The sequence below is a fragment of the Pleurodeles waltl genome, chromosome 3_1 (genome assembly GCF_031143425.1).
Source record: "Pleurodeles waltl isolate 20211129_DDA chromosome 3_1, aPleWal1.hap1.20221129, whole genome shotgun sequence".
NCBI classification, from domain to species: Eukaryota; Metazoa; Chordata; class Amphibia; order Caudata; family Salamandridae; genus Pleurodeles; species Pleurodeles waltl.
The window spans coordinates 1,969,828,371-1,969,846,479 of record NC_090440.1 but is presented as its reverse complement, the minus strand read 5'-3'; the positions used below and the strand labels follow the sequence as shown (position 1 = coordinate 1,969,846,479).

Here is an 18,109-nt window from a genome sequence, read left to right as displayed (position 1 = left end):
CTGCTTGTGACAGAATCAAGTGCTACTGTTAACAAAGATGTCTTTGCCTGCCCCCATTGTTGAGTAGAATGAGAGTCAATCATGCTTGGTAATTTATAGTTCTTACTTTTGTAGTGTTTGGTTTCAAATGTTTCACTAAATGAATGTGCGTTGTTTCTTGAGCTGGTGACAACAAAGCTCATTTTGAACTCCTCTGGGTACATTTACTATGTGATTTTCTGTTGTTTATTACAACAGTCATTGGTATACCTCACACAAATAGACCATGGCTAAAGCGCTGTAGGCTCATCAGTCCATGCCAGTAGTGCTTGGCACCATTACAAATTTGGCGTGCGCCCATTAAAACTCACAGTGCAATCCCAGCTAAAAATCTTTCTACTTAAACTGTGTAAACTTGCTGTTGATAAATACCATAGATACTCACACACATTACCCCAGGGGACAGAAATTTTAGTCTGTCTTTTGTACACATTGGTGCCAATAGGGTAGTGATGGGGGCGAGTAAGGTGAGGGGAGAGAGGCATGTACATGGTGTGGTCTGTGAGTCATGGAGTTACATGGCCCAGTATCGATGAGGCCTCCCCAATTGACACTTCACCTCTTCCCAAAACACACGCACTCCACCCCACCTTAGGCAGACACAAAAAAATTACATTTCTTTTGGGTTAGGGTTTGGGAAACCCTGGCCGTGTTTTATTAAAAGCACAAAATTTGCAGTTAAACACAAAACCTTTCCCATTATTATATACTGTAATCCTTCATACTTATAGCTTTATTTACATGTGTTGATGGCAAGCCTCAACAGGGACGCTAATACATCAGATTTCCTAACCATATATAGACGTGTTCCTGTGTATCCACAATTTCGGTCTTTGAGTGAGATAATGACTGGTCCCAGTGGTGTCTCCTGCTCCTGAACTTCCCTTTCCTGTCAATGCACCTGGGGTGGGTCCCTTCTTAGGGAAGGACCCCACCCACCCGCATACCCTCCCAGGGTACGCCTGTGCAGGGGGCCCACTTGCCCACGAGGATACCTACCATGGGCACCGCCTACACCCATCATTATCCCACCCAAGGGCCAGTGCTTGCTCTGCCCCCAATGCGCCTATACCCATGATTGGCCAGAAGGACCAGGTGTCAGCATTCACTTCCAACCCCCGCACTCCTGCAACCTCCATTCAACTTGCTGCAAGCACCCTTCAGAGGGCCCCATGACATGGCTGTTATGTTTATCTAAGGAAAAGGTATGCCTTATAGGGACCCAAACTGTCCCACCAATCATGACCTCACCCTCCACAAGCCAGCATATTTCACCTACTATCTGGCCTCCCCCGATCAATCACCCTAAGGCAGGCGGTGAATCAACCAGCCCAGCAGACCCTCTAGGAACATCTCGTTACTGATCTTTGACAAATTAAGTCTGTCCTATAGGAAGAAACATTCATCTTTTATACAGCCATGAGGTATGAACAACAGCCTAGGCGACCTGAACAACTTACCAGTTTTGTTATTTATTCCCTTCACTGAGTCATTTAAAGCCCTGACCAAGTTACCTCCCCTCCACTGTAGCCTTGGAATGATGTTAGACCATGCATGCACAATGTGCAAAAACTTCTTTGCAAGCCACCCAATCTCAGAGATCAAGACTTTGAACAGATACTTCCAGACAATGTGCACCAAATCGTTGCCACTGAGATGCATTACAATGAACCCCAGGGTTGTGTACCCCGTGGGTAACGTTTTGTCCAGCAAAGCTCTCAAATGGGCCAAATGCAGCCTTCCTCGACCATAAAAGGACAGGTGGTAATCTGCCTGCTGCGTCCTGACTGCAAAACGAACTGCAAAATAAACATCTTTAGTGCAATCCACATACAAATAGCTCAGAACCAGCACTTCTGTACTTCTTGTTGCCTGCGCGATGACAGGGGTCACCAAGAAATCCAGCAGTTGACTTGAATCTCCGTGCCCACCACCTGTGTCCATAGGAGAGAAAAAGTGGAGAAAAGACAGGGATTAGATGTAGTGGCTCCAACATGTTCAATCTAACATAGCGATTGTAGCAATCCGAGGACCACCTGCCAATTTTTTGCACTGCTGAGCTCTTGAGCCCCATTGCTGCTATTACAGTGGCCGCACCTATCCTAAAGGAGTGAGAGCCAAACTCAGCAGGGTTCTACCGCGCCGCCCGTAGGGCCCCATTAAGTATTCTGCAGAACTGAAACTTGGTCAAAGGAGTCCCATCAGCATGAACCAGGAGGGACCTCCCATTTCCCGGGGCCGACGAGCTAGAAATGACAAAAGGTTACTCAAGGGGCAATATGCATTACCCGGGGCCATGAGTAATAGAGTGTGGTCACCCCTACCAGCCTGGTATGCCTTGGAGTGGGGGATATTAATCACCAGGGACCCCTCCAACCACTAAATATGTGCCAGCTGCGAATCCCCACCAAAATCCCTCTTGTTTTTGGCCACTAACTCTCTCCCGCTGAGGGCACCATAGCAAGCCAGGGTAAATGCCGCCCTAATGAGGTGGACCTCATCCGGTCACCTGCAGATGGCCCCCATTTTTGCAAAAAAGAATATTGCCGTGTTGTGTTATCTGGCACAGGACTGAAATGGAGGCAAACCAATCCACCTCCCGTACGTGCCCCAAGAACTTGCAATATGTTTAAAATGCCCCATCATAGGCACGCTTGGTCCTGGGTGCTAAGCTGGCTGTCTGATAAACTTGGATACCAAGCCACCACAGATTGTCTGGGAAAGGCAAAGGGGACTCCATTGCTCCTGGGTGATGGAACCTGAAAGCCTGCATCTTGAAATGAGATAATGCATCAGCAGCGTTTTCAACATGCCAGGAACATGTTTGGCTTCAAACAGGACATTTAGCCTTGTATACTGCAATACAGTCCCCTTTAACAACCTCAGAATCATTTTGCATGTTGCTGCCTGTCGAATGATGCATTCTACTACTGTCATATTGCCTGGTAAATTGAGAAACCTCTTACCCAGTTTACCCGTATTTCTTTCTCTTTCTTTTTGCAAGGCTAATGGCCACAGTCCCTTGAGTGAGAACGTTCCCTGCAGCGCTTAGCCTCCACTCTTTCGGGCTTATCAACAAGCAACTCATAAAAGTCTAAGTATGCCCCCTTCCAAATTTTTACTTTTACATCCATTGAAAAATGCCTGCCCAGCTGTTCATGCTCAAACCGTACATCGCCCAAAACCATGGCCGGTAATTATGTCCCCGTACATGAATCTGTGGGTTCCCGTGTAGAGGGAGCCATCACCTTTGCAGTTGTGCCCCTGGGTGTACAGCCCACTGAACACCATGCCTGATGCTGAAGGTACTTGCGCCACTGGCTGGGGGTGGCCCACCAACCCCTGTCACAGGGGTGACCCTGACCGGCCCCACCTGACTCCCGGACAGGGCTGCAGAATTGACCGGTGACATCCCACTAACCCCAGCAATACCCACTACAGACATGGCACTCTCCTGTGTACCCCTACTAACCATACTGACAAAGTGTGCAACCAATTGCCTAGCATTCTCCAGATCATCAACAACACCGACAAGGAACCCCCAAAAAGGGGGGCAGACAACATCCCCACCTTGGAGAGCCAAAGCAACACACTGGGTAAATTAGCTACCAAGTCTGGTTGGCCAGAGCCCACCGCAGGTGTAACCCCAATTGCCATATAGTTGTCACCATTCTGGACAATATCAATGCCAGCCACAGGCCCCATTACTGCTGTGATATTACCTTGAGGCACCACTTGGCCTGAGTTATCTGCCACCAGGGTCTGACCCACCATGCCACTTCCACTCTGACACAGACCTGGGCCCCATTGTTCTAGGGTTAGCTGCTGACTGTATCAGAGAATCCCCCTGTTGTGTACCCTGCCCCCGGGCCATCTTCAGAACCGGGGGAAATGCCACCCTCAGAGCCACACCTGGCCTTCTAGGCCTCTCTGCTGGCTCTGCTGACTCTGCAGGCATGTTGCACTGGCTGGCAGAAGTCTGCAGCCTCATCAATGCAAAAGCCTCATCCATGGTGTCCATTCCACGCTTTAATGCCTCCAGAACCACCTCAGTGCACAGGTGCTTAGCACCTTTCCGCGCATCACAAGGCATTGTCGGAACGTAAACAAGGGGTCCCAAAGCAAGCACAAGACAGTGTAGATAAAAGCCTGACCCCACAAAATTAAACCTGCAGCCTACCAAACCTGCAGCCTACCAACCTGTGTCCTTTGACTAACACACCTAAAGGCTAGACTCACCTCCTAGGACACACACCTCAAAAATGGCAGGACACAAATGCCCCAAACAATGCCACTATACTAGGTATATTGCCTTCTCACAGCAACACAATAAAACACGTACAGGCCCTTTATTCAGAGACTACACAGACTCAGTAACCATGAACTGCCAAGTGCACCAGGATCCCAGATACTAAAAATGATGGGGCTGTTTTGGCCCACAAAGAAATCCACCCTACCCAGCAAAAAAACACTTTAGACTTGGACTCCCAAATACCTTCTCACATGCAACAGCAGCGACCCCCTACAGGTGCTGCCACTGGTCAGGTGAGACACCCTCTAGCCCACGGGCAGGAGAAGGCTTGTTCTGCTCAAGGTATCTGCAGTGTGCGGAGTGGAGCACACTGAGTCTTGGACCTGAAGGAAAGGGAAACAAAAAGGAACAAAAGAAAATCATCAGGTGAAAAATAAAATCCCTTGTTGGGTGCGATGTGTGAGTGTGGGGATTTCACAAGGTGACGAGTGGGAAACAGAGACACCCTCGCAGCTTCTCAGTGCAGGGGGTTTGGCACAATCACAAGTGCTATCAGTGCCACAACCTTGATAGGACACAATCACCTCCTGCTTTACTGCGAGGCAGTGAGGCAGCGATGCATCACACTGCCGGCCCCCGGCTTCAGGCCCGGTGAAAACCACCGTATGTGCTGTTCCTCTAAGTTGGGGGGAGCCTTTGCCATTTTTAGAGTTTCTTTCCACTGCCCTCTAACTTAAGCCCCTCGTCTCAAGACGAGTCAGAGATTTGACAATACTTTTATGCTGTATCTCAGTTGCTATCTCTTTCTCACACACTGAATCAAGCCTTCTCTGCTTGCTATTTTTACCGTTAACGAGTTAAGTATACATGGAAGTAACAACTGTTGAACTGGAATGATATGGAATCTTAGGCCTCTCAGTCTCCTCATGTCTTTAGACTCTTATCTGTAAATATTAGGAGTGCTTAGAAATATGAGGCTTGATTTGGAGATTGTGGGTACTCTTTTAAAAAAGTGATGGATATCCTGTCCGCTGTATTACAATTTCCATAGGCTATTACGGGATTGCAATATGGCGGACGGGATATCTGTCACATTTGTGATGGAGTAACCCCCTCTGCCAAACTCTAAATCAGGCCCGTAATCATTTACGTTGCAAGTGCTACAACAAACCCTTGACAAGTCCTCCCCAACAAGGTGTGTAATCCACTGAGGTGAACAGCCACAAACACTCAACCTCCACTGCTAGACATGGGACAGTGGGAAAGTTTTAGCCATGAAATTCGGAGACATGCACCAGATGTCACACAAGTGATGCAAACAAGCACCTATATTTTTTTAGTAATTTACTTTCCAGCACAAAGTTTGTTTTGCACTAAAAAGTAGTCTGAAAGTAACACAAATCAGTGCCAAGCACTGCTTTTCATTACTTAGCATCACGGGGCTTTTCCATGGATGAGTGTTGTTCACATGCAACTACCCATAGATTTTTAAGTAACCCTACCTACCAAAAATTTGAGGCAGGGTTTTCAGTCAAAATTTAACGCCAATTGAAATAAGGTGTTAAAAGGAGAAATTTTTTCAGTTCTCCTTTCTTTTCCAACTTCGCATGTGTGCTGCACTGTGCAGTACACATACAAAGTAGGAAACGTTTTCAAAGTTGCCTAGGCATAGTATTTTCTACTGGAAGGGAACCCTTCTGGTATAAAGCCTATGTTAGACTCATGCACACACCCTTGCGCTATGGTGCAAAGCTGTGTGCGTGGTGCTCAGCAGCAAAATTCTGCACTAGTGCAAAGGAGAGAGGAAGAGAGGGCTATATCTTTGTAAATATGGCACGCTTCTACTCTCTCCCTGTCCCACAATGCAGAGCAGCATTGCTGACTGCTGCACTGCATGGCATTGGGTGACACATTGGTAAATCTGGCTCTTGATGTTTAATTCTGGCTAAGACTTTGCAGTTGTGAACTCTGTATTTACGTTCTGGGCAGCTTCAACAACAGAGTAGCCCCCTAGTCTCACCATCTATCCACTCACATCCCAGTTGTGTAATGAGCAAGATGCAAACTATGGGACCAGAAGTCATGTTTTTTATTAATCTGTGCCTTCCCTTATGACAAACAGTGGGCAATCACTTTCTGAACATATTGCTTTGCTCCTTTTTTTTAAACAAAGACAGGACAAGCATAAATCAATGAAAACACTGGTCGTAAGTATATGGTAAGAAAATAGGACTGTAACCAAACAATCATTTGATTTTACCCATAGGGGTGAGAACACCCAGTCTCCTAGTCCACTCACTGAAACGTGTTGTAGTGAAAACGTATGAAATTTGAAATAAGGAATCCTGTACAGTGATGTTGGTATTCCTGTTTCACCCAATTGGTAATGGACAAACAAATCATGTCCTTCCTATGCATTTGTTCTTTTAATTGCTTATGTGATAGAGATGGGTGAACCACTGAAGGCTCGAGCCAGGTGCCTTGCTCTAACTAAGCTCTAGATTATCTTGGATCCTCAAGTCCAAACAAACCGAGCCTTTATGTGGCTGGCACCATTCTTAAACTTCACATGGCAAGAATTAATGACAAAGAATTAGCTTTTGATATAAAATGAGAGGTGAAAAGAGCGGCTCATCTAGTAGCTGAATTGCACAATGTGAAACTAGAAAACCTGCCTTCCTCGTGTAACCAAATTGCCTGATCCTAGACAATTATTTTATTTTACTTTGCCTCAATTTTCTTCACTTTAAATGAGAGCACCTTTAAATACATGAGTTCAGTGTGTGCATTGTACAAAACATTCTCTTTTGATCGTTTTAATAATCTAGAGCATTGTTAGATGTATAACAATAACCTCACTCACAAAGAGGGTGCACATGAAAACTGACTTACCTTTTGGTTCGATAATGGCATTGTCATGGGGCAAAAGGAGGCTTGAAAGTTTCTAATTTCATGTTTGAAAACAAACACTTTTAATACATGCCTCTCAGTGCAGTGATATCATTTGATGTACTAAGGTAAAAAGCTTCCAAAGTTTAAAGAAATACACTCTTGAATTTTGAAGAAACTTTATCACATTTTTACATGTATGTTACACAATGTGTTTAAACATGAAGATGTTCCTAAAAATAAGTGGTATAGGACACCTTCTGTGCTTCTTTTCCTTTCCTTCAGTTAAGATGTAAACAAATGCTTGCATGCTTAACATATTTCTGAATGTTAAACCTCAATCAAGTAAACATCAGTCCAATGCGGCTGTAAGACAAGGGGCCGCATGTAGAAGTCAGGAAGGCCGCCACCGTCCAATCAGGCCGTACAACGAGTATCCCTGATATAGATGATAACATACACAAACAGTTTGTCCCTTGGTGTAACTCATCTCATTGTCATTGGAAGAATAAAATTGTGAATAGGCCCAGCTGCTTGCACCTGAAGCTCTGCTGGAAGTTCTAATTCCAATGAGTAGTGTAACTGGCACAAAAGTAAACTTTGTTCAGGTTTTGTACCTCTGTTGCTTGTGACGAAACATATTCCCTTCTCCTGTCATTCTCTGGTAAGAAGTGTCATATTACTATTCATTCCCCATTTTCTATAGCAATACTGTACCTAAGGTGTAAGTGCACTTTACAAATAACCGGAGAAATACAACTCAATTAAGGAAGGAGAAACAATAGAAAGTAAAGTAAGAGGAAATGTGACGATAAGGCACTTAGGCAGATTATACAGAACAGCCAGTTAAGGTGGAGCTGTAATAGATAGGTTTTCAGTAGCTTACTGAATGTGAACAGATCCGGTTGGATTCTGAGTGACAGCTGGAGGGAGTTCCAGAGGCAAGGCCTACCACTGGTGGAGGACTGTTTAGTGTCAAAGAAGTGTCCAAGGTCAATGTGTGAAGGTGAAAGCCCTTGCTCTGAAGCAGTCTCTGTCCTTCTCACTCTCCTCCTCTTCAAGAAAGTGGTGATCCATTATGCCAACAGGTGTGATCCCTTTCACCAACACTCAGAAGAAATAGCCAGTAGGGCATGGGTACCCACAAACATTTTCCCAGGGGCCAAAAAGTTTGGTCTGTGATGTGCCCGAGGGGCGCATTGATGCCAGGGGGTGGCGGTTGGGTGAGGAGTTGGGAGATTGGCAGTAAGGTAGGGGTAAGCGAAGGGAAGGATATACTTCTAGTGGCTAAATTGAACAATGTGAAACAAGAAAACCTGGGATTAATCCCAACTTCCCCACTTTTCCAAATTGTGGGCCAGATGTAGCAAAGGGTTTTACCCATTTTGTGTCTATGGGAAAATGTGTTCGTACATATGGCCCTGTGTTATCCTATGCAATTGTTTAATTTCACCTTCCATCCTTTTACTTTATTATCATATATGAGAGGATCTCGAAGTGCATGATTTCATGGTGTGCACTGTACAAAACCTGCTCATGTGTTTGATTTATTAAACTATAATGTTGTTCATGTCTAATAGGAACCCAGGCCACCCAAAATGTGATGACAACTGACTTGCCTCTTTAATTTGCCATTGGCGTTGTTGTCAGGGTGGTGGGAAGAATTAATGTTTTTAAATTCATGTTTGAAAATGATCACTTTTAAATCACTTCTCAATACGCTGATATAATAAATTGCATTAAGGGGAAATGTCCCTGCATGTTAACTAAATGCACTTTTTTTTATTAAAGATGACTGTCATCTTTTCAAACTTTTGCTTCAAGACGTCTTTAAAAATGAAGGTGTTTCTAAAGTTAAGTACAGGACTCCCTCGTTGCCTTCTTTCTCTAACAACAATGAAGCTTGAAATAATCAATTGCCTGTCTATTTAATATTTTTTATTGTTAGTGCTGAATTGAGTAAACAGCTGCCCAGTGCTCCTGTTGCCCAGGGGACCACATGTAAAGGTCACAGGGGCCGCATGCGGCCTGCAGCCACACTCTGATTTTCCATGCACTAGGGAGTCCATCTGCGACAGGACTGCCCAACACCCTTGAAGAGAATGCTTTCAGCCCTCACGTCATGTGTCGAAGGATACTCCTTTGTGAAGAGCATGCAAACTCTGCAGTATCCAGTCATAATTTGTATTTTTAGTTGTCTGACATATTTAGGATTGTGAATACACTTTGCTTCTTCCTTGTTCATGCATAGTGTTTGGGACGGTTGCGTTGGTGCTTTTGGTTGATTGTTTCAATGGTAGTTGTGTTTCACTATGTTCAAAAAGACGTGTTTCACTATTTCCAGAAATCGGTGAAGTTTGGATCAGATTTTACAGGGGATGACAGTGTCTCTGACGCATGGCATCATGTACAACATAAGCCCACTAAAGCATCACATTTTCTAAAACCTTTTGAAGAAACTGATAAAGGACACACAAATTGTATGACGTACTGACCAATATCAAGTCTATCAAATTTCAGTCAAAATGTGGAAGGGGAGCTGACTTGCTAATTATAGGAAATCTCATTGTCTATGAGCAACAGTTAGGTTTCAGACCAGGAAGAGGAAATTAAATCACTCTGAAAGGAATCAGACAGGAACATCTTACCAAGCATATTCATGCTTCTTGAGTTTTCAGAAGCGTCTGACACCGCCAACCATGTTTCTCATCTCAAAAGGCTAAAGGTCAGCATCTGGAAAATTCTTCTGATACACTTTCTAGGTAAGTTCTGGGGAAACATCATGTACATTTTCAATTATACATAGAGGCCACTGAGATTCTTAAACATCTGAAGAACTACTTTTTAATTAACCAAGCATATCAAATGTCTTCACCACATCTACCAATAGATGAAACAGAGCTTTTTCTTTGTATATGTAGCAAAACTGATAGTTTATTTCTGGGTTTGGTTAAACCTGATTCCTGCCACTCTAAGGGGCTTGTAACCCTGGAGCTCATTTCAGAAAGGAAAACATGTGAGATCAACCCAGATCTTAGATTTGCACCCCAGGTCAATAGAGTGGTAAAGGGTGTCAGTTTCCAGCTATCCCATCTTCTTGACACGCCCAGATTCCCTTAAACCCAGCACAGAGTGGAGCTAACCAGAACCTTGGTAATGGAATGCTTTGATGACTGCAGCATCGCCTACACTGGATTACCCAATACAGTTATAATCAGAGTTCTGAATCAGGTAGCCGCTTATGTGTCAATTTCTGGAAACTGAACCATGTGGCAGATTGTATACACCACACATAAAACCTAGTGGTATAGAAACTGGCAGTGTCACCACACTTCTCCAGAGCTCATAGATCAGTCACTTCCGATCTGATATTCAGTGACAAGGGTTCAATTGACTGAAAAAAGGAGGCAGGTGACTGGGACTACAGAAATCCAAACTCCAGAAAGGTCTAAATACTAGCTTTAGAGCAGACCCCAATTGCATGCAATTAAGTAATCTCCTGGAAACAGAACTGCTGTGTCTGGCATTAGACTGAGAACCTTCTACAAAGAGGACAGTTGCTGAAGATTACTTGATAGGAAATCCTTCTTCACTTCCGGTTGGAGTCTGTTGATGCATGTCAGATTTCCACTAATTCTGCTCTATACCCAGCACTCAGAAGTGTCCTCAAAACCTGTTATAACTGATAATGAGTCCGTTACCATCACCGAGAAGAGATGACCACTCCAGATGTCTTGTATGGGGAGATAACCCATCATGAAATCCTGTCACCCCCTAGGTATCTTGGTCTCACAGAGGAGTTAATCTCCTCCAGTTAGATCTATAGAACATCCACTACAGCTGTTGCCTGTAGGAGAAATAAACTTGCCTTAGCAAGAACAATCTCTCCAGCCAGTGGATACAATCCTAGTACAAGATGTCTGACAAGGTCTTCCAAGTGATCATATACCTGATTCATTGGTGGATGTGATAACAAGAGGAATGAGGAAATGTCTGTCCTGTGAAACTGAAGGAAAGCTGTGACAGCGCAAGCAACGTACACATAGATGCCAAGGCATTTATCACAGCTGTACCGTGCATGCATCTTAAAAGGCGCATCATTAGGTCATTTGAATAAATATTGCTTTACAAGAACGGGTCCAGATACACACTTATCAATATAAATCCATGTACACATAAGGTACAAAATGAGTGCAAAACAGAGAAAGAGTTCGGATTCATAGTCACAATGGCAAGATGATATTCTTTGAAACAGTGATAGAGCAATTTAGCATTGGTAAGATGGGCAGTTTTGCATTCCACATTAGCCCTGGCCAACCAGCGCAAAATTAGTTTTGCACGGACTGATCAGTGGGAAAATGACATTTGCTAACTACAAATTACATTTTGCACTAATCGATCGGTGCAGGTGCTGGTGCAAACTTTTCCGGTGAACAGTGAAAAACTGCCGAGTCAGTGGTGCAAAGCATGCAGCCTGACCAAGAGCCTAACTTCCCTCAAAAACAATTTTATGTTGAAAGAGTTAAACAATCCAATCAATTGCAGTGGGACTAATCCAACCAATTGCAATGTGAAGTTAAATGGCACGCCCGTGAGATTTCACAAACTACAGCCGCTCAGCGCTCAACTGAATGGAATCATTCATTAATTTAGGAGTTTTGAATAGAGTCAAAAACATAATCTCTTGGGACATTCGTTGTAAAGGGTTTTCACCGAATAAAGGCACCAAGCAGAAGTCTAGGTCTTAACATTTTCAGCGGGAACCGCCTACCATCCAGCCTCATGGTTCCAAGCAGAAGCCGAGAAGAATGTCAGTCTCTGAAGCCCGTGTCACCTTCAGGCAGGGTAACATGGGCTACCCAAGACAGACACCTCTCAAAAGTTGTTTAACAGCCACTGATGCGTGAAACCTAAAGTGCAAGAGAGTCAGCGCGGGCCTTTTGTGGAAAAACAAAACTTGCCTTTGGGATAACGTGACTTTTCCAAGTCCATGATTTCACGCAGAAAAGAGCCGCGCCCAGTCTTCAAAAGACATCTTCTTTTTTGACTGCGTGTTTGTGGCTATTCGGGTGTACTTCTATCTCAGCATGTTGTGATCCTGTCTGCGTCTTCTGTGGGTTTGTGTCTGTTTCTCTCTCTCAAGTGTGAGCTTGTGCGATCTTTTGCCTGTGTTTTTGTGAAATTCAAGCTTGTACGTTTGTCTATCCGTGTGCGCTATACGGTGGGTGTGTCAATCTCTCTGTGTGTCCGTGTGTGACAGCGCGCGAGTATTTAAATTCGTTGGCTAACCAAAAAATATTTCTCCGCAACTTTTGCAGCGCTAAACACATCGAAAGGCGCCATAATAGAGTCACTCCAAAGTGAAATACCTAGTCCTACCCTTCGCAGCTCAGGCCCATGTGCCAGCTTGATGCCTTCTAGTCACACTGCGGACGGTCGTGCAAACGCGCTGTTAAAAACAGTGATTATTTGTCAAGGAAAGGCTGGCGGTGTCCAGTGTTTTCTCAGAAGTCCATCAGCGCCGCTGAATGTCTTATTTTTCCAATACCAAGGCTATCTAGTGCTGATTTCACTTCCTGCCTCTTTCATCCACCACCAGCCACGCCCTACCCTTTTATTTCACTCTTGCCAGCTCGTTTTCATCCCTGCTTTCTTCCTTTATCACCGTTTATCTGAGTTTATTTCATCTTGCTTTCATCCTTTGCCTGCTTCTCACTCTTCTTCTGGGAGAAAGTCTGATGATGGAAAAAAAATAGGTCTCAGTCCCCAAAAAGAATGCTGCTGGACCCCGCCTGCAACCACCGGCTCAAATTAAGCACTAGTTAAGACGTAGCTCGGACAACACAATTACAGAAGAGACTCGTACGTATCGCGGGTGCATGAAGATATATTGTCAAACATTCTAATGGAGTCAGAAAGTTAAACCGGGCCTAGACGGCGGCCGCGTGCCGCGGTTTTGATGTCGAGCCGCGGCACAGCACGCAGTCCGGCTTTGCCTCACCCCAGGCCGGGTACTTCTCGTTAAGAGGCGGTGATAGCAGACCGTCCAGCAGCTAATACTGCCTGCAGCGCGGCACCTAATTAACATTTCATTAACCAGGGGTTTACGTCTCCTGATGGAGGCCAAGCTCGCGCCATTGATGTGCTAATTCTCTCTTCCCTACCATTTTTCTTTCTCTTTCACCGCCATCCACCGCCCCCTACATAAAACAGCATCATTAGCGCCCCCTCCCCGCCCCAACCCCCGACTTTCTGAGGCAGCGGGCCCTTTGCCCTCCACATCCCTTCTAGAGAGGACACGGTGTTTAGTTAGCTCTTGTTTTTATTACAATAACTCAAGTTGGTGAAGCATGGAAGGAGTGGCGGACGGCGATGTGTGCCCCTTTTGTGGGAGCAGCTGCCGCGCATCCCCAATCACCGCACAGCCCCCCTGAGATTGCACGTATGTCACCATTAAGTGCTGACTATATCAATCAGAGTCGTACGGAAAACACCACGGGGGCGGAAGGGGGGATTCAAGAAGGTAATAATCGCATGTGGTGTACCTTATTGTGCGATAGATGTCGGCAGGAGCGCGGCTCGGCTCCGGGTCTGGGAGGGCCATGAAGTACCACGGATGGGTCACCAAGACGAGTGGGGGACCAGGAAAAAATCAAACGGTCTAATGGAAAGGCCGTGCGCCCGGCGACCATTGCATAATGTGCATGGTGGTTCTGTGCACAGGCCATGCCCCCAGGGGCGTAACACAGACCCCTGCAGGCTCTGCAGCGCAGGAGGCTTCCAACTCATCAGGGGTTCCCAAACCATTCGGAGGGGCCACATTCTGCTCAAGACCAATGAATATCTGTAAGATATGAGAGAATCCGACTCCTTCACATTCTCCAGGGGGGCACAATCATTTTACATTACACCACTGCATGCCATCCGCCCGTTACCTGCTATGTATGGCCATATCCAGAGCTGTGCACAAGCAAGAACATCTTTATATAGGGCATGTCTGGAATGCATAAGCTGTGAAATTAGGTGTGCTACAGTATGTTAGCTCACTACACAAGGAGGGTCAGGTCTTCCTGTGAGTTCTCTGGTTTGCCCACCTCTAGCGCTGTGCCTCAGAACATAATAGTCCATTATTTATCCTACCCACACACAAGCATATAGATATTGTATTGTAGCAGTGCAATAGTGCCATATGGCTGGGAATATGTTACGCTTTCAGTAACAAATTCAAATACCTTTTTGGCTAAACGATTCATGTCTTTGACTAAAGTTCATGCTATCACTAATCGAAAGTGAGAGAAAATCACCCAGTCACGTTCTCCCAAACAGTAAACAATATCACGCCATAATAACTAGGTTGAGGGAGTTATAAAGCAACCAGGATCATTCGTCCAAATGGGGTTTATTGTTGAGCCTAACCTCTCATTAGATTCACCGGATAAATTCCTCCAAAAATTGGAATAGACGCCTCACCTGCTAAATAGTGGCATGCTTCATCATCAACTGTTGAGCCACGTCCCGGTAAGATGATACTACCGGGGTGGACTCAACCAAGAACTTTTGCGAGTACTATATAAAATGTCAACTGGACAATAGCAGGGGTCCAGATCATACTTAAAAATACCTATTGGTATATCCCAATAATTGTTCTTTATTTTAGTGTACCAAAGGTATAGATAAAACCAAGTCATTTTTTGTTTCCTATGCGTTAACTATGCTCCCTGGAAACATTAATCCAGAGCCAACATGTTTCAGCCCTCTCTAAGAGCCCAATCTGATCTAGGGGCCTTCACCAGCGCCAATAACAACTTTCCCTGCCTTGCACACCAAAGCGTCATTCATACGTGTGAGGCCTATTGCTCTCACTTGATTTTAATTTTAAGACGCCTTCTCTTTTTAAAGTACCCTGTCCGTGGGCTAGCCATAAATTATGCATGTCTGGCGGAGTTACGGTCCTGTAGTCACACATTCGTCAAGAATCATGCACCACCATCAAACCTATAGTCACCGTCACAGACTGCCGATTTTTTGAGTAGCACTTTGAAGTTTTTTAAAAGCACTTTAAGCAAAGTGTGTCACTACTCAAACATGTTCTTTATTAATTTGTCATCTGCCACTGAAACCTTGTTTGTTCAATTAACAATTACATGAATTGTGTTTTTTACGTAGCACACACTACTGCATATTTTCTTGTTATGTACTACTGTGAATAAAAAAGAATCCTGGTAGCTCAGTGTTATCCATTTTATAAATTTTACAAATATGAAATGTAGCGATATCCCTGCAAGGATTCAACACAATGGGCCTCATTTCGAGTTTGGTGGATGGAAAACTCTGCCCACCAAACTCCTGACAGGGTGTCCACCACCTACTCAACGACTTCCCCACCAGAGTCATTAAGAATTTCCCGCTCGGTTGGAGGGTGGAACCTAAGTTTCTGCCCTCTGCCCTAGCATGAAACAGGCTAAATAAGTATCTCCAGCTTGTAATTCAGCCAACGGAAATGCTGTAGCCAGCATGGTGCACCAGCACCCTTGGAATGTTCACTGTCTGCAAAAGCAGACCGTTAACATTGCAATGCTGCTGGGCGGGGGGGGGGGGCTGCACTCCCAATGCCAATTGCATGGGCAGTGCAGGGGCCTCCCTGTGGCCCCTGCACCTGCTCTCTACCAGCCTTTTCATGGTGGTGTTATCACCATGAAAAGACTGGCAGAGAACAAGGTCGTAATCCGCAGGGCAGCGCTGCCTTGATGGATTTGGATCTCTGCCACTTCCAGGATCCAAGATCCTGGTGGAGCTGGCGGTTCCCTGGTGGCCGGACTGCCAGGGTTGTTATGTGGCAGTCAGACTGTCCAGACCACCACCGCGAGTGTGGCGGTCGTAAGACTGCCACACTCATAATCAGGCCCAGTGTCTTGCCAGTTACACATAGATTCTTGCAAAAGGCATTTATACCCCTTTCCATAGCTGCAGGAAATTGGAGTCTGGGGTGTAGCAGCACCCCCAAAATAACCGTACTGGAGCTCAGAAGGTGAATAATCGATAAAGATGCATTTCAGTTTTATTTTTATGTTGTCACATTTGCTGTGTGCTCATGTACAGAGGTTAAATGTCAGGCTCTGTCTTCTAACAAATTGCTGCTTGTTCTTTTAACCCAGAGACTGGTGTTTACTTTTCTTTCTCTGACCACAAAGTCAGAGGATTTTGTAAGGTGAACCATGTGACAATCTTGCCTGTGGACAGGAAGTGTGAAAGAAAAGGCTGCATGGTGTTGACTCTTTTTCTAATACACAACAAAATGTACATACCTGTGAATGAACAGTACAAACATTTCAAAATATACCAGCAGTTAGTAAAGCACAAATAAAGCAGACATTTTTTTGTAATTCTGAATGTGATGGAAGCAGAAATTTTAATAGCAGCAAAACAAATCAAGATATTTATCTTGGTGATGTGCAAATGATAACCATTTGCTAAAACTTGATTTGCTACACTTGTTCTTTGCGAAACAATTGAATTTTTCACAGTCCCTGTGACTACAGTGATATGATACTGATGGCAGCACACCCACTCGGAAATGTTCCAGCACCACTGCCATCTTCATACACATTAATGTCACTTGAATTAAGTAGGAACCATAGAGTGTTCTTTATTTAACACTATATAGGGCCTGATAACGAGTGTGAGCCACACTCGTGGTGGCTGTTGGACCGCCGCGGTTGTGGCAGTCTGCCGGCCACGTTACGAGGTTGGCTGGCAGCCCTGCCAACCTACCCCTATCTCCGACAGGATCTTAGATGCTGATGGGCTGATGGTGGTGGAGGTAGGAATCAGCCAGGGTAGCTCTGAAGTCTGAACCACCCTGCTGATTACAACCAGGTTCCCCACCATCCTTTTCATGGTGGCCTCACTGCCATAAAAAGGCTGGTGGAGAACAGCTCTAAGAGCCACAGGGGGGCTCTGCACTGCCTATGCACTTGGCATGGGCAGGGCAGGAGTCCCCCTGCCCAGCTTCCTCGCAATGCTCACTGTCTGCTGTGCAGACAGTGAACATTGCATGAGTGATGGTGCTCCCTGCTGGCGGCAGCATTGCTGCCGGCTCGATTATGAGCCAGAGACAATGCTGCCGCCACATTCCCGCTAGGCTGACAGCCCTTGGTTGCCCGTCAGCCCAGCGGTAAAGTCGTAATTGGCCCAGTCAGGAGGTAGCCAGTATGGCGGCAGCCTCCCCGTCGGAAGTTTGGCATACAGGTCATCCCATCCGCCGAACTCGTGATCAGGCCCACAGTCAGGATGCAACATTTCTTTTGTTGATGTTTATTTAATTGATATTTTTCATATAACTCCCATTTTAGGAATGGCTTCACTGCAGCAATAAAATAAAGTGGATTACTGACATAATGTCGAGTAGAATACTATTGTGACACATAAATAGTGTGTCGAAGATATTGATGGCACAAATATTGTTTCCCTAAGCTTATAATGGTAAATACATAAATAATGAAAAAAAATCATTTCACAATAATATAGTTAAAAATAATACAACATTTTGTGTGTGTATATATATATATATATATATATATATATATATATACTACATTTGGAAAGGAGATTAGGGCTATGTCACAAAGATTTTTAGAGAGAGGGATAGCCATAAAAATTTCTTATTGATGCGCAGAATAGAGTGAAATGTAAGGCAAGAGAGGAATTGCTTTTTAAGAATTAGTATGTTAATGAGTACACAGCAATAAGTAGATCCCCATCCAAGACTCTTTTTAGAATATAATCACTAACATCTAGCATTTAAGAATATTTGCAACGTAACTGGCATGTTTTACAACAAGATTAACACATTAAAGGGGAAATTGGCCAACATCCACAAATTACATATCGGAAGACTTGCTCGTTAGGAGATCATCTAACTAAGAGTCT

The 18,109-nt window shown here is 44.8% G+C and overlaps 1 protein-coding gene and 1 long non-coding RNA gene across 2 annotated transcripts in view; one reads left to right on the top strand and one right to left on the bottom strand.

Annotated features, from left to right (window-relative positions):
* LOC138285869 (LHFPL tetraspan subfamily member 7 protein-like) overlaps positions 1-18,109 on the top strand; it is a 712,276-nt gene that overhangs the window by 57,648 nt on the left and 636,519 nt on the right. The gene's annotated exons all lie outside the window — the stretch shown is intronic.
* The window catches only part of LOC138283494 (uncharacterized), a 125,323-nt gene continuing 107,890 nt past the window's right edge, over positions 677-18,109 (bottom strand). The window contains exons 2-4 of the long non-coding RNA XR_011201273.1: positions 9,829-9,949; positions 4,535-4,674; positions 677-1,973 (exon numbers count right to left, since the gene is read on the bottom strand). This is a non-coding gene — a long non-coding RNA (uncharacterized lncRNA). The remainder of the gene's footprint in view (positions 1,974-4,534; positions 4,675-9,828; positions 9,950-18,109) is intronic.